Below are 13,092 nucleotides of genomic sequence, written 5' to 3'. Positions count from 1 at the left end.
GTGCTAATTCTGTGCAAGATCAAGCATGATTTGAAGTGTTTTAGTGCTTCACAAACTCAAACAACTTTTGTGTTGAATTATGCGAAACTTGTAGTAAATAAGCTGTAACTCGACGAGTTTTAGAGATATCAGTATGAAAATTTTACACAAATAGAAATTGCTAACTCAGAAAACGTATTTGTTGAGTTATGCCACTCTTTGAGTAAATTAGCGATATATTATTTACTTCAAGAACTATAACCTAAAAAACTGCACTGCCTGTTTCGAGCTTTGTCGGTTCGTGTCGGAATAGAGATGAACCCTGGTCCTTGGACTTGTTCCGTTGCCAAATCCACATTCACCACATGCAAGTATCGGTGAGATATAATGGATGTAGGGTATGGGTGCACTTCCCCAGGATTACTGTTATAGGAGTTATGTTGTTGCGTCAGAAAGTCTTCCAGAGAGTGTCCTACTTCATTGTCGCCGGATTACGAGACATCCCCGCAGTCCCCCAACAACAACAGCAAACACAGCATCTTTCACCACAAGTTATTCAGCGCCCCGAAAATGCATCATGCCTGCAGTTCAATTCTAACGATCTTCGCAATAAGGTCAGCGAAATTGTGGACGCCATCAGGAAACAAATCTCACTGTCGCCAGCGTTCCGACGGTCGAAACTTTTTAAGGAAGTTCGCACAAGAAGAGTAGGGAAAGAACTTGTCTTCCTAATACACCAGTCGTCCAGTACAGACTTATCTAGCTTGAGCTTGACTCATGTCACCCTAACATGGAATATATGGGGGTAGCATTAAAGCAACATTCCGCAGCCCTTTACTCGCGAGCAAGCAAAGAGAGCTTCTCTCTCCTCTCACTAATTGAAAAACCATGCACTAACAACAGTGTTTTGCTGAAATTGTTGTTGTTGTGTGCCGATTTCTGCTTTAAAGTGTGGTACTGCCATGGTAGAGCTGCTTAATGTGTACAAACCGCCGATGAATAGCTGTGCCCCACGTTATATGCCCAATATTAGTTTGCTTTTGGAGGGCGCCGTATAAGAAGAGCCCTTTCAGCCGAGGAGGTACCATCACAATATGCTATGTGCGATGTTGCAAATGTCATCCGAAACCCAAAATCATCCAAAGCGTTCGGCCCACATGGAATATCAATGGTTATGCTTAAGCAACTGGATGAACCCGGTGTTGAGTATTTAACAAGTGTCCACAATCCATTGTTAGCCACCCATATTGTACCAAAAACGAGCAGAGGTACATCATACAGACCGATTTTCTTTCTGTCGCCAGTAGCAAAGATTCTAACTTCTCATCGTAGGGAAGAGTAGTGCCTCTAGAATCTTTGCTATTGGCAACAGAATAGAAATCGGCCTGTACTATTCACATCTACTGGCGTCCAGGCCGTGCGACCAAACAGTCATGGTGACCAACAATTTTGACATCATTTGTATTAATTTATTCGCTCAAACTAGCGACTTACAAGGTTAAGATATACAGACACACCGTCGCCTACATTTCCACAGTTTAACTCAGTTCTTTCGGTAAGGTTCTCCAATCATTATTTTGGTGTGTTACAAACTTTTAATTCCTTATAATTTCCTTCCCACATACACTAGTTTAAAAAGTTCAACAACTGTAACCTTCACAAAAGCTGTCACCCTTACCTTACCCATTCAGCTATGAAATGTTATTCAGACAAACAGATTAAATAATAATTACACATTTTGTAATTCATTTGCACTAAATGCAATGTCTATTATTGTATTTGAATCGATACGCCCTTTGAAAGTTACATTTAAAATGAGTTCGTAATGCACTTATTTGACAGGCGTATTATTGATACGTTCTTTTCACACTCATTCGTATATAAGTACATACCTACATTATGTATATCATATCAATTGTTGTTTAGATTCCATTCACATTCGATTTAATTTAACATGTTCTTCTTCCTCTTCTCTTACGATGTCGATATTCAAATACCGGGACGCTAAAGTGATAGGAAATGTTGTTGCCAGAGAGAAAACTGCAGTCGAACTAAATCATCGTCAGAGTTTATTGACTATAAAGAACAATGAACAATTGTTGTGTTACAGACAAACAGGTACTACATACATATATGTATGTAGGTTAATTTTAGTTTGCCTGTTATTTATTGGCATAAGTATGTAAAACTCAACAGATATTGCAGTGCAGAATGATAAGCAATCGATATTAATATACTTACATCCCAAACAATACCAACACAGGTAATATTTATTTTTATACCCTACACATGGCACAATTACCCAGGTAGTGGCATCGTAAAATTTTGAATATGTTATGTCAAAACTTCCTTTATGTTGTTGGAGAAATTACAACAAAAATTAATTTTTTATAAAGGGATTTGACTTTTCATATTCGATCAGCTGGTGTGACACCACTACCTGGTATTTCTGCCATGACCCTACACCACTATGTGGTAAGGGGTATTATGTGTTAGTGCATTTGTATGTAACATACAAAAGGAAGCGAGATAGACCCATAGTTCCTTCTAGGGATATACATAGAATCACTTTCTGAGTCGATTTATGCATGTCCGTCCGTCGGTCCGTTCGCAACATACAGGTCGCATTTGTTGACCGATTTCGCTGAAAATTGGGGAATACCATTTTTTAGCCGTCGGAAGATCAAGTTCGAAGATGGGCTATATCGGTCCAAGTTTTGGTACAGCCCCCATATAACGGTACCTCCCGATTTAAGGTATTTTAAAGATCTTAGCCGCATTTGTTGCCCAAACCAGCTGAAATTTTACAATTGAGGTTCCCAATGGCCGCGAAATTGCTCCACTAAAAATTGTCAAGATAGGTCCACGGTTCGGTATAGTCCCCATATAACGATACCTCCCGATTTAAGGTATTTTATGGATCTTAGCCACATTTTTTGCCCAAACTAGCTGAAATTTTACATTTGAGGTTCTCAATGGCCGCGAAATTGATCCACTAAAAATTGTCAAGATAGGTCCACGGTTCGGTATAGTCCCCATATAACGATACCTCCCGATTTAAGGTATTTTAGGGATCTTAGCCACTTTTTTTGCTTGAACTAGCTGAAATTTTACATATGTGGTTCCCAGTGGCCACGAAATTTCGCCACTTAAAATTGTTAAGATAGGTCCATGGTTTTTTGTAGCCCCCATATAACGGTACCTCCCGATTTTAGGTATTTTAACGATTTTCCCCAAATATGGCTCCAATTTGCGTATTGGGATGTATATTAATTATTCCATTTTTACATATTTCGACTGGTGTAGGGTATTACATAGTCGGCCCCGCCCGACTTTGGTCTTTTCCTACTGATTTTCTATTAGAAAACAATATGAAAGCACACAGTTTTTCATTTCTAAGAATTAAATCTTTTTATTTTCGTTTTTGATAGCGATCATACCAACCTCGTTAAAGTGTGTGACGTAAAATCACAGAGCACTCCGACCATAATTTTTATCATTTACATCTTTGTCAACAACACAAGTAAAATATCAGCGAAACTAAACATTTATTTTATCTTAGCGGGGGGAATTACATATTTACATAAAAACCTATGGTACGAAGGAATATCACAGATAACATATTTACATTTACGAAAGCTTGTACCGAAAGTAAGTGGAAAACTGATAAACCCAAATACCTAATTTTTCCAAATTCGGATTGTAGATAAAACAAAAGAACAAATAATCGATGGTACCGTTTTATGGGCATATACCAAAACCTATGTTTGCAATTTTTGGTGGAGAACCCAAATGAAATGGAGAACGTCAAAATATCTAAAATCTGGCGGTACCGCCTTATGGAGGCTATTCCAAGACATAGACCTATGTCAACAATTTTTAATGGAGAAGTTTTCTGTCAACTTCGAAGTCAAAATGCCAAATAATAACTAGATTGGTCTAAAAATGTTGCTAATATCTTCATAATACACGCATTCCTCGATTTGCGTTAATAATTGGTTCCAACGCAAATCGAAACAAAGCAAATCAAAACACATGTCTACACATGTTTTGAATAATCTCTTCACAAAATTCAAAGCCACAAATATTAGTTTTTAATAAAGCCAATCGATTCAGTAGAGCAAATCGAAAAAAAATCTAATCGAGGTATTGGTGTAATTGAAATAAGACGGAACAATTATATAGGGTGGACAAATTTCCTGACCACTTCGAAACTCAAATGCCAAATTATAGCTAATTCGGTGTGAAAATGTGGTGAAAAACATAAAAATACCTGAAATCGGGCATACCGTATATGAGAGCTATAACAAAAAGTGGATCTATGTCATAGATGAACAAGATGAGCAGTAGCCTTTACTCTTTCGTACGATTCACCATACAAATTCTCTCTTCGTGTTCACCGTTGATCTATGTATGTCCACACCTTTAGTTGAAGAAGGGGTTTTAACTTCGAAGTGGTAGATAATTCAGTCTGAAAATAAAGCTAAATTTTAGATCACTTCAAGCCTTTAATGCCAAATTAGAGCTAATTCAGTGTAAAAATGTTGCTTAAAGCGTCAAAATACCTGAAATCGTGCTGTACCGTTAAATGTTACCCTGGTCAAGAATATACATATACGAGTATACTTTATACGATCATTTCATTGCTGCACAAAACGGAAAACTAACTTAATATAACCTCCATACTATGGTAGTGGGTGTAAAATGAAAAAAAGTAAGAAAAGAATCAAAGTCGGGTGGGGCCGATTATATGACAACCTACAACATTTCCTATGCTCATAGGGAAGATGAACAGCCTTTACTTGTGATGGTGTCGGATACTACCCTACACCACTGTGCATGTATAAACAAGTAAAAAAGTGTTAAATTCGACCGGGCCGAACTTTTATACCCTTCCCCATAAAATACATATTAGTTTGGTTTCTTTGCTGTCCACAATTGAGACGCTCGGCTCCAAAACGGACTAATCCACATGCCCAAAAAAAATCAAACTGACTATAAAGATTTAAGTGGAACCTTTTAAAATAAATTCTAAAAAATTCCATATTTCATTATTTTAGAAGGTAGTATGCAATATGGAGTTTTTTTATTGTTATTTAAAATTTTGAAATTGAAAAATTTTTTATAACGATTGGTTTTGGCGTGCTCTATAAATATGTAAGAAAAAAAAAAACAAAATCATCGACATGCAGCACATATTACAAAAAATAATAATGTTTTCGTTCTCTTGAAATTTTTGGTCTTTAGTCTTATGTATGTCCTCATGTATGAAAACCACAGAGTTAATCTTTTTTGGATTAAGTGAACTTTTGTCATTTTTGCTATTTATGCAGGCATCTCCTATATAAATAAATCAACATACGTTCAAATTGTCGTAGACTACATTTAAGCATACATAAAGTATCCAACAGTTACATACTTGCCAGTCTGGCATAAGTAATTTTTTAAAAAAATTAATTTGCATATATTGAAAACCTCACCCAGTTGTGTATTTGTTACATGAAACACGATATGCAATGATTATCAAGACACTGAAATTTCTACTCAGGCCTTAATTGATTGAAACAACAATTTTTACACATACATAGGATGTTTGCATGAATCAACAAATGTAAATACATATGTACATACTCGTATGCTAGTCAGTCTTTATATGCCATACCGGTGCATTTCGAATGAATACTCTGCTTTATGTGAATTGATTGATATATCGTATGACATCGACACGTGACTGGGATCCCCTTGGAACATGTAACTTTGCGTTTGCAACATCTCCAATGGACCGTGTCTAATAGCAACAAGGGCAAAAAATATGAAACTAACATAACATACATACACAGAGTAGGTAACTGTAGAGAAATGTTGTCTTGGATAACAAAGATTCTCGAACTGACTGACTGTCTTCGTCAACAACATACATACATCAATTGATTTAAATAAAGGTTGAAAGCGTCGCTGAAGACTGTCATCTATTACTTCAATTGTTGACGTTCAAAGTCTGCACAAAAGTACGAATGAATTATGCAAGTACAATGCGTACGTATTTGTATATACCTATATCCTCTACTGAAGAATGTATAATATATTAACTTAGTCATCCCATTTCACTGGTCTGAAATCCAATTTTTCTGGCCAAAACTATTTGTACGTCCTTTTTGTATTGATATTTAGTTTTATTTATAATTACTGTCGCAAAATGTTAATTCAGAATTATTTTCACCCTGAATTTCCAAAAAAAAAAACGTTGAAGTATATTAAAAAGGGTGACCCCATTGTATGGGGTCTAAACTAAAACTTCGACCTATATTTATAATTTTTGGTGCGAGGGGTTCATATCTTCTAAGAAATCAAAATGCAAAATTACAGCTAAATCGGCTGAAAAATATGGCTAAAATTGTCAAATTATCTTAAATTGGGGGTACCCTTATATGGGGGCTATACCCCAACATGGTCCTATGTCGACATTTTTTGGTTGAAATATTCTCTGGACTCTCAAAATAAAAATACCAAGTTTTCAGGAAAATCGGTTCAAAGTCGTGTTTCTTAGAATTAAATTTGTACCAGCTGAATATGAAATATTTCGGAATTTGATGTAGCCTGAAAAAATTGTGCATCATTTATCGCAACGAATCGCACCTTGAAATGAATTTTTTATTAAAGTATACACATCAAAGTATTTTTGATTTTTTTCTAACATCGACCACTAGCGATCAAAATTATTTCGGTCCAGAACAATTTTACCATTGAAACAAAATGTAAGAATTTAAGAGTGTTCCAGAAATATGTTGATAACTTTGTTCTTAGACTGAATTTTTCTTCTGTTCTTTTTGGAAAATTAATCTATTTACATTCGTCTTTCTTCTCCATATTTAAGTTTTACCTTTACATTTTTACTTATTGCGATTTTATAACTCACAAATTTTCACAAAATACTGCGCACTTAACTCGATTAATAACACAGTAAACAAATCTCTATTGTGACTCCTTCTCGTCTAACGGTAAATGCAAATTAGGAATAAACAATCTTTGTTTTTGTTGTTTTGGAGTGTTTACTTTCATATTGCGAAGAAAAAACTCAAAAGAGGAATGTCAAAAAATTGACTTTTGGCCAAAGAATTCACATTTGAGATCAAAGTGCATTTATATGGCATTTTCTGGACTAATGAGAATGACACATTCGCCAAGTTTTTTTTCTTTCCGATTCCGCAGCAAAATGTTAATAGCATTTATAGGGGATTTAAGATATAATCAGCGTGCCTTTAATATGGCAAAGCCCAGGACTTACATTTCTCCCTAAGGAGATATCTTACAAAATGTTGCAAACATATATGTATTTGTTTGGACCCGTACGTATTATGTTTGTTTGCAAACAGTCCCAAACAAAAATTTGTTTGGATCCAAACATATTTCTAACATATATTCCCATCCCAGGCCAGGCCGCATCAAATTTTCAACGGTGGCCAAATACCCCTCAGTGAAGTTGGCGACATTTCCAGAGTATTTCAGCCTTGTAAAACTTCTCTACTAGTGGTGTCTTAGGACACGCCATTCCCACATCATTGAGCTAGTATGAATCGGGGTGCACTCATTGATATGAAAGAAGTCTCCCTTGTCCCATCTGGGATGTTTGTGGAACAATTATTATGTCGATAAAGGACATTCCTGTAGCACTATGAAAAACTAGTTAAATTAATTCAATCGTGGCTGACACTCACCAAAAAACGAAGGTCGTAACCCTCGTATAACCACAATTGTCGAATATATTAACTTAGCCAAAATTTACCGAGCAAGGGTTTGTGATAAGAGATATTATGTGTTTGTGCATTTATATGTAACATGCAAAAGGAAACAGGATAGACCCATGGGTCCTTTAAGGGTGTCGATTTATGTCCGTCCGTTTGTCCGTTTGCAATGTACAGGCCGCGTTTATTGTCTGATTCAGCTGAAAATTGGGGAGGATCATTTTGAAAGAACGATATTATTTTTGGTGAGAATCGTTTCAGATGTGGATATAGCCGATTTGAGATATTTGATACACCAATCACGCTACGATTTTAATGAAGTTTGGAAAATTGTCACTGTATTTCGAATAGAAATAAATTTGTCAAATTATATGGAAATCGATTCTGAGTCGGATATAGCTCCCGTATATATATTCGTCTGATTTCATGTATTCGGTGCACTAAACACGCAAATTCTGTCCAATTTTGATGCAATTTGGAAAATGCCACCGGATTCGGACTAGACATAAATTTTTCAAATGTTATTGGAATAGCTCACATATATATATGGGGAATTCCAAGTGAAATCGGACAGTTCGGAGAAAAGTAATTTTTGATTTCAATTGTTTTTGGTTCAATTAATGCTCCTAGCCAACAGAACATTTTAGTATATTTTAAAATTTTTTTTTGACCAACGGTACAGAGATATCGCCTATTGAAATTATCACATTTTTAAAGAACTATGTCCAAATAAATACTCATAACTTCTTTAATATTGGTCCAAATGGGACCATCTTTTTTTTGAATTGTTTGTTTTTTCATCAGCTATCGAAAGAAATACTTAAAAGAGAAATGCACAGTGGGCTTCAATGCAATTTTCGGGATTTAATATTTAAAATCAATTTTTAAATATGATTGTACCCTTCGATTTTTTCAAAAAAATTATATGTTAAACTACGTTCAATTACAAAAATTTTAAGTTTTAAATCGTAATGGGATTCGAATAAATACTATTTTTTTCGAATTTTTTAAAATTTGTCAATACAATTTTTCCTTTATACCTTTGTCCAAAATTTGTATTTCCTGTATTTTTGAAGCTAAGAGTACATATTTATCATTATATGTTATATATTTATCATAAAAAATAGAAAAAAAAAATGCACAGTGGGCTTTAATGGAATTTTCGCTGATGCATTTTCAAAATCGAAAAATGACGCAGTTTTTAAGATGTTTGAGATAAATTCATAAATATAAAATCAAAACAAATATTTATAAATGAAACTTTTAATTTTTTTAATAAAATAATACATTTTAGACAAAGGTATAAAGGAAAAATTGTATTGACAAATTTTAAAAAATTCGAAAAAAATAGTATTTATTCGAGTCCCATTACGATTTAGAACTTAAAATTTTTGTAATTGAACGTAGTTTAACATATAATTTTTTTGAAAAAATCGAAGGGTACAATCATATTTAAATATTGATTTTGAATATTAAATCCCGAAAATTGCATTGAAGCCCACTGTGCATTTCTCTTTTAAGTATTTCTTTCGATAGCTGATGAAAAAACAAACAATTCAAAAAAAGATGGTCCCATTTGGACCAATATTAAAGAAGTTATGAGTATTTATTTGGACATAGTTCTTTAAAAATGTGATAATTTCAATAGGCGATATCTCTGTACCGTTGGTCAAAAAAAAATTTTAAAATATACTAAAATGTTCTGTTGGCTAGGAGCATTAATTGAACCAAAAACAATTGAAATCAAAAATTACTTTTCTCCGAACTGTCCGATTTCACTTGGAATTCCCCATATATATATATATATATATATATATATATATATATATATATATATATATATATATATATATATATATATATATATATATATATATATATATATATATATATTGGCCGATTTCATGTATTTGATGCACCAAACACACTATTGGGCACATTTTGATTTGAAAAACGCGACGCAAATGTCGCCACATCAAATCGTGGTGGTGTAGGGTATCATATAGTCGATCCCGCCCGAATTTGATCTTTCCTTACTGGTTTAATTTCTCATTCAGTCTACGATAACAACTATTAGCCAGTATTATTCATCAGGGCCAACGTTATACATTATTTGTTTTGGAAACAACTCAGAAAAAAACATTACCAAATACCGGGTTTTTATAGCAATTGTTGGTAGTTGTAACTACTTCCAAATCAACTTACTAACCAATTATTTTAACAATGGCATGTCGCACAGAGGGGAAATTTGTGTTAAAATTTGATCAAAAGCCCTAGAAAGCTCATTTATAGTCGGATTGATATAAAATTTTGCACAAAGCATATCTTCTGTACAAGGATTAATCCTAGAGAAAATAATGAAAATCGGTCCAGATTTGGATGCAGCTTCCACATATATTCGCACCTGATGTGAGATAAAAATGCACCAAAATCGCTGAAATTTGACACATGCAACCTGAACTAGCCTAAAAAAACATTGAGCCACTTTTCAAACAAATCGGTACAGATGTATATATAGTCCCATATGCATATATTTCATTCCAAATTTTATTTTTTCAAACTTACTTAAATTAAATTTTTCTCAATTCACATGAGAAAAGCCGTGAATGTTTCTGAATAATGCAAACATATTTGATAGGTGTTGGTTTAGTCTGATAAATAAGAGCCCCGGTTATACGGCGGAACAAAATTTAATGTGAGTAAACCTTGCAATTCCATATAAAAATACAGTCGGACCTCGATTATCCGTGATGGTCGGGACCGGAGGCATTACGGATAATCGATTTTCCCGGATAATGGAGGCAATGCTTTTATGAAGTATTTGAACATATTTTTAAGTAAAAACGGCATAATATTGTACAATAATATCAACATCTGCAATTTTTATTAAATTTGCTATGGTAATCCGCCAAATTTTAGAAAGATACCAAATATTATCATAAGATTCATCTGAATTGACTTTGTCCAATGGTTTTTGTGATAGCATAAATAATGCACAAATTGTGTAATACGGGAAAATTTCCAGTTTTCGTTTGTTTTCCTTTTGTTTGCTTAATCAAATTAATTGGAAAGTGTGTTTTTACTCCCGGCTAATAACGTTTATAACGAAAAATATAGGAAATGGAAAAAGTCCAATATTTCTTTTCTATCACGGATAATGGAGGTTCCCGGATAATCGAGGTTCAACTGTATTTCATATTTTAGTTGAGAAAAATTAGATTTTTTCGGAATGGCGCAAATATGCGCAACTTTTTATGATTGAATCTGATATTTGAGACTCAAGCGCATAAAACATTAGAAGAAACTATGATCGGGAAACGACGGGGAAATAGACTTTTTCACTATTGAAATTGTAGTAATCTTAAAAATTATCATAAAAAATGTTCATAAAGAAGATATGTATCACCATTATTAAAGAGCAAAGATGTAAAATCAATCTGAAAATTTTAAATGCTAATCTTGTTCGGAGACTGTACAAAAACAATAAATCTTGAAATATATAAATTTTCGCGAAAATAATGTCATTTTAATGTTCACCTAATTTCTTAGTTTTCGAAAATTTACTTTTTGTTTTCAGTATGACTGAGTTCAATCGACTGCTGCATTGGATTGGTTAATCTTACAAAGTCGAGGATGGTTATAGCAAATGTAGAAAAGAGTCTGGTTGCCGTTCATCAAAATTTTTTTTCATAAAAAACGATTTTCATATTTTGAGTTTTGAGCAACTTTAGGCCTATGTTTCCCCTCTGTGTGTCGCAATGAATATCTAGTTGTTCTATGGGCACTAGAAGTCGAAAAATAAGCAAAAAACATATGTATGTTCTATTATTAGAACAGTTGAGGCGAGATTGTGTTCAATTTCAACACACTCCGCATTTTTAATTTGCTCTGTGCTGAATTTGAACACGCGAACTTCAGATTTGTAGCCAAACATACTACACACTGTGCCACGCTTACATGTGTACCACCAACTCTTCGTAATTTTGCTAACAAAAAAATGTTTGCCGATGGTGAGCGTTGAACACAGAACTCTCTGTTCTGTAGACGGACACGCGCTTTGTGCCACCGCACCCAGTACTGATGAGTAAAGTAATTTTGGCTTGAAAAAATTTTAAGAAAAAACCCATAATTTTTCAGCGTACTGATAATGCAGAAAGTAGCTTGTGTGACTTCCAAATTTCCCAGCGTAGAGAGACGTATCGGGTAAAAAGTAGTGAAGGGGAAATGGCATTTGAGCAGTAAAAACACAGAAATGAAAAAGCGAGAGTTTGAAATAGGAGAATGAAGCGAAAATTCTATCAAAGATAGAAACATTAAAAATATGGACGAGCAAGGTACTCTGGTACAGATACATATTATGCTGATATAATCCAATACTAACGAAGATGACGAAGATACCACAAATGCAACCCCAGAAAATGGAATTGAGTATAGAATTTTTCGGTAATAAAACTATCGCTAATTCCAACCGATAGCAACAATGTTGTCAACTTTTATTAATACTTTTCATTCATCATTTTGCGTTTTAACTTTACCGATTTTTTAATTAATTAATTGAATTGATCGAGCTAACATGGCCTAAGGAGTTTTGTATTGAAAAATGAATTCTAGCGAAATACCACACACTCAACCATTACGCTACGATCGTTTCGCCTGGTGGTTTAAGCCAGGCTCATCAGGCGTATTTGAATGGTAATGGCTAGAAGACAAAGGCTGATTTTGATAACTTCTATTTATACAAACATTTTTACAAATTTGTAATTATGAAGTATTTATTGAAGTCTTTTTTCTTTATCAAGTCACCCTATATCTTGTCTAGGAATCATTTTCTCAATACATACACATATACAATCGAAGGGGGTACAGAATTCCCTTACTGGTGTTAGAATCCACCATTGAACAGATATTTACCCTGCGGCAAACCCTCTAAAAGATGCAGACCGACACTTTATGTCGATTCTAAAGCAGCCCTCAACAGCCCTAAAGCTCCCGCAAATCTCATTCGAATTTGTAAGATGACTTTAACTTATATCCGGTCCTCAGTTAAAATGGGAAAGTACCTTTCCTAATAGTTTAGTTGCAAAAGATATTTCAAACAAGGAGACAAACTTTTGTGCGATCTCTTCAACATCCTGCTGGAAACGGTTTTACGAGATGTAATTGTTAAAAGAAATGGCACAAATAGCAACCTGTTACTTGCTTATGTCGACAACATTGGCATCATGGGTCGATCAGTAAAAGAAGTAAGTGATTCCTTTGAAAATTTCGAAAGAGACTCTTTCAACGAGAATCTAATGGTATCGACGAGAAATTCGTCCCCAACACACGGACCAACGTGGAAGTTGGTACCTATAATTTTTAGGTAGTTAAA

The 13,092-nt window shown here is 34.2% G+C and overlaps 1 protein-coding gene across 18 annotated transcripts in view; it reads right to left on the bottom strand.

The window, feature by feature from the left end:
• The window catches only part of LOC141388636 (uncharacterized), a 100,104-nt gene that overhangs the window by 34,257 nt on the left and 52,755 nt on the right, over positions 1–13,092 (bottom strand). For 3 of the 18 annotated variants that reach the window (XM_073958699.1, XM_073958706.1, XM_073958691.1), the window contains exon 1: positions 1,872–8,564. The exons of 12 other annotated variants lie outside the window; for them this stretch is intronic. The gene's annotated coding sequence lies outside the window, so the exon portion shown is untranslated. Of the gene's footprint in view, positions 1–1,871; positions 8,565–13,092 lie in introns of those variants that run through there. 3 more of the 18 variants (XM_073958701.1, XM_073958708.1, XM_073958693.1) reach the window with 1 other exon arrangement.

This window comes from Musca autumnalis, unplaced genomic scaffold, assembly GCF_047663935.1.
Source record: "Musca autumnalis isolate F117 unplaced genomic scaffold, ASM4766393v1 scaffold_1, whole genome shotgun sequence".
NCBI classification, from domain to species: Eukaryota; Metazoa; Arthropoda; class Insecta; order Diptera; family Muscidae; genus Musca; species Musca autumnalis.
The sequence above is the reverse complement of the archived record's forward strand: the minus strand, read 5'-3'. Positions and strand labels throughout refer to the sequence as shown.